The sequence below is a fragment of the Carassius auratus genome, chromosome 43 (genome assembly GCF_003368295.1).
Source record: "Carassius auratus strain Wakin chromosome 43, ASM336829v1, whole genome shotgun sequence".
NCBI classification, from domain to species: Eukaryota; Metazoa; Chordata; class Actinopteri; order Cypriniformes; family Cyprinidae; genus Carassius; species Carassius auratus.
The window spans coordinates 21,240,878-21,245,459 of NC_039285.1; the positions used below are offsets into that span (position 1 = coordinate 21,240,878).

General features: G+C 38.8%; 1 long non-coding RNA gene across 1 annotated transcript; it reads left to right on the forward strand.

Moving 5' to 3' along the window:
• Positions 1 to 297: 297 nt before the first annotated feature.
• Positions 298 to 4,177, forward strand: LOC113061305 (uncharacterized). Its single transcript, XR_003278349.1, has 3 exons — positions 298 to 377; positions 646 to 736; positions 3,865 to 4,177. It is a non-coding gene; the product is annotated as an uncharacterized LOC113061305 (long non-coding RNA).
• The last annotated feature ends 405 nt before the right edge of the window (positions 4,178 to 4,582 follow it).

Genomic DNA, 4,582 nt, shown 5'->3' on the forward strand with positions numbered 1-4,582 from the left:
GACACAATAAACTCCCAATCTGCTGTTTATTAATAGTCAGTAAGGTAGTTGTTATGTTAAAATATGAGGTGTGATTAGGGGGTCTAAAATATGGAGCAGAATAAGGCATGTGCTTTATGCATACTAATAAACAGCCAATATGCTTTTAATATCCATGCTATATAATAGAGAGAATTGATTTTTAAAATAAAGTGCTATTAAAATGACATTTGTAACTGAGAATATTGCATAACATAAACAACAATGAAAGGTGTAATTTCAGAAAGCACCACTAGAGGAGCTCTTCACACACATGAATGCAGTTCAGAACAGATGCAGACTGCAGGGAAAGGCGTCTCTGTGATCTTTGTTGCTAAATTAAATAAAGCAAATATACAGTAAGTAAACTGGTTCAGCTTTTTAGCATGCATTGTTAAACTTAATTTAGCATACTTTTTTATGACTATGAAACTCGACTGTGCTTGCCTCAGATCAAAACGTTTTAGTTTGCATTGTAACAGTGCATTGTGGAGTTTATCTGCTTATCTGGGATTTTGGTTTGTTCACCTTTTATGCCCAAAATTTATTTATTTATTTATTATTTATTTTATTTCCCATGCAGGTATTCTTTTTTATTTTATTTTATTTTTTTTATTTTTTTTCTAGGCCAGATCTGTGGGTGGTGATTCACTCTGCTGTTGTTGTCACGGCGACGCTCTAATTTGGCCCTCAGTAAACATTGTGGTTTGCACAACAGGTGCCTTTTCTTTCTTTTGTGTATGTGTGTATGTTTGCATATCTCTGCTTATGTGTGTGTGTGGTGTGAATATGTGCATGTGTGAATTCATGTTTTAGGCCACTGATGTGGTGCTTTTGGTGCCTTTGGGTTTTCAAATGGTCTATAAATATGCTAATGTGCAGCGGGAGCACAGGAGGACCATGTGGTTCCCCTCGCTGCACACCCTGGGGATCTGTGGATTTGTGTATCACTTTCTGCAAAGGTGTGAGCTGCTTTGTTCTTCTTTACCTTCTTCCACACAAACATGTGATTTTCCTTCACCCTTGTCTTTGCTGCCTCTCACTCCTGCACATTTGATATATCACAGACATTGATAACACATGCGTACGTTCACACACACAGTCTCTCCTCTCGTCGCTCGTTTCAACACGTTGTCTGTTTTTGAATCGTGAGCAGTCAGCAAACTGCCACCAGTTCTGATCTTTTACTTTCCACTCCATAAGCACATATAGGGTGTTTTGCACTAACCACTATTGCCTTAGATCAATCTAGTTTTCGAGCTGTTAAAGAGTTCAAATCATATTAGAGAGAATATTACATAACATGTAAGATTAAAGGTTAAAGACAACCTTTGCCGAAGTGCACAGTCAAACGTTTAGACTTATTTAACTCACTGTCCTATGAACTTGGTGCATCATCTTAAAAGTGACCTACTGTGCAAAAATCACTTTCATAAGGTGTTGAAGACAGTTGTGTGGTCGCAGTGTGTGAAAACAACCAGCCTTTAATGGTAAAAATCCACCCACTCATTTTTTTTTTTTTTTTTTTTTTTATAATCCCAATCAATCATAAACAGTCTCTCCAAACGTGTGGTTCCAGATTTATCCATATTATGACATCATCCTAGGGAAATAATCTCTGTCCTATTAGCATAGACTTCACTCAGAGTGAGAAGCAGCAGTCTGCCATTACTGTTTTCTTGCTGTAGCTCCAGGAGATATAATGTCAGTGTTGTGTTACAAAGTGTTGTGTTTTGGGATGCACCAAGGAACATAGACGTCTTCATAGACTGCTGAGGACATGGTGGTTAAATTAAATTTTAGAAGGAAATGTCTTGGGTGGTGGTGGGGGGGGGTCCTATATGTTTGTGCTAATCATTTCTCACATAAACTCACAAACAAGGGTCAGTTCAGCACTGGAGATGTGCAAAGGTTGCTTCTGAAACAGGGATCAATACCAATGCTTTGTGCATGAACATCCAGGCACCATGTGACCAGCTATGACATAATTTTTGTCGCGCCATGTTGCACGTCTGTGTAATGCATAAATACACGTTAACTGCACATTGCATGAGATTGTCCTGTTTTGTTATTGTCGGTGTGCCAGCCATGGGCGTAGGTTTGGTCTCCGCTTTGGTGGGGACACCCCCATACCAACACCCCATACCTGGGTAACACATACTATCACCAGTTCATACTATTTTCCACAGTGGAATCTGCATTTGAAAGCCTGGTCAGTCACTACTGCTAGTTTATTTGTGTGGCTAGCTAACGTAGTTATTTTGCCTACTTACACTCTGACTCTGCTTTATGAAAAGGCTTCTTATGTCCCCTTTCTTCTTCTTGGGTGGCATCTATAAAGTACAAAAAGGGGCAAAAAAACTGAATATTAAAATGTTTTTACTCTGGCCTTTGAATGTGGCAGAGAGACAGCCCTGGTAACTTACCGTCGGCGCCTATGCACATGATGCCAGCGCATGAGTTCTTGAAGCTCAACCATCTTGTGAAAAGTGAGGCGGGAGCGCCAGCTCATTTGCATTTAAAGGGACAAACACAAAAATTTAGTGTTTTGAATCATACCATGAAAGTGGCGATTTCAACAAGCTATAAAAAATTATCTGTGTGGTATTTTGAGCTAAAACTTCACATACACACTGCTTTTAAGATGTAGATGAGTTTGTTTCTTCATGGAAAAAGATTTGAAGAAATGTAGCATTGCGTCACTTGCTCTCCAAAGGGTCCTCTGCAGTGAATGGGTGCCGTCAGAATGTCCAAACAGCTGATACAAACATCACAATGATCCACAAGTAATCCACACCACTCCATTCTATCAGTTAACATCTGGAGAAGAAAAAAGCTGTGTGTTTTTAAGAAACAAATTCATCATGAAGATGGTTTTTAACTTTAAGTCATTGCTCCTGTATACGTTCATAAAATGTATGAGTTAATAATTCATAACCAGTGAAAAAGTCTGTCTCCTGTTGTCTCTCACATCAAAATCTAAAAACATATTTGTTTAGAACTGTTTTGGCTTGTAAACAGTTCTTGATCTGTGCAGATTTCACTCCTGATTCAGACCAGGCTACTTTTCACTGCAGAAAGCAATATTATTAATTGTGGGCTCATATTTTGACCAGAAGTGATATGTAAAGTTCAAAACGTCTCAATTAATTATTATTATTTACAAATTCACAGTTTTCATTTCACAAGACAACTGAGTTAAAAGAAAATTACTTTAATCGTGTATACATCATTAGGAACTGGAACATAAGTATGAAAAGTGAAAATCCTGATCAGGTGGTGTATTGTTGCATCATGCAGTGTTGCAGTTGTGTCTTCCCAAATGCTTCCTGATATACCAGACTTCAGAATAACTGCAACATCCTGCCCTGTGTGATGACCTCAGATCACTCAGATCAGCACATATGGCTTTCACCTTACGGTGGATAGAAACTCCCCATCACCCCTGTCTCTCGCTCTGGGACCTTAACTGCACACATGAGTTAGAGCCCCGGGTGTCACGACGGTGTACGGATGATGAGGAGTAGTTTTCAGTGGTGAAGGGCTTCATATTTACTGCTAATGCCTGCTCAGGTCGTCTCTCCTCTAGACTTGAGCTGCAATTCCCAAAATCATCTTAAGCATAAGTAGATCGTAGACCCATCGCCACCAATGGTCTCTACAATCAACTTAGCTTACAGTGCTTTTGAGAAACGCAGGCCTGATTTTCACAGCAGACACTGTGTCACTTTTGAAGATCTTTCCAAACCAGGAATCTAGTTCTATTTTTAAAGAGCTTGCTTTATTGCTCTTTTTTATTATTATCTTTTGATCTGGATCTCTTCTCTTTGTCTTTCTCTGATATAGTCGCTGGCTCTGCATTGGCACTGGTTGATGTATGTTGGCCAGTGTCTTGACCTCTCCTGCTCCCTCCTCACACAGCACAGGGCTCCAGCAGGACCCTCACACTGTTATTTTAAATATCCGGTTACAGCCTCAAACCCAAGGGGGTCTTTTAACAGGCCAGAGGATCAAGACCTTGGCTGTAAAGAGCTACTAGGCAAAGACTGACCACTCTTTGTTGTTACTTTTTCCCAAATCTTGATAAGCTAGAGCCCCATTGCCACATATACTGGAAAATAAAAGAAATGAGATTTCAGACCAGATGGCATGGAATCAGTTGGAGATGTTGGAAAATTGGCAGATTTCTGCATTCCTTCCTTAGTTGAACATTTGTTTAGCTACTTTACTTTTTACTGTAAGAGTGCTTATAAAAAATAAAAAAAAATAAAAACATGTGTAATAGAGCTGCTGTCTATCTGTCTGTCCATCTGTCTGTGTATTTAAAGTGTACTTCTGGATTACAATATGGTAGTATTTTGCATGGCTAATACCGAAACATGAATCAAACTATAAAGACAAATTAAAAAGAATGAAAGTACTTACAATGAAAGTACAAAAGCATACAACAAAATTACTCAAACATTAACAGAATTTCAAATGAAATCTCAATGATATAAAAATAACACTGTGCATTTTAAGGTCAGTTAATAATTTGGCGGTAGCAGCGCCAGGGTCATGGGAT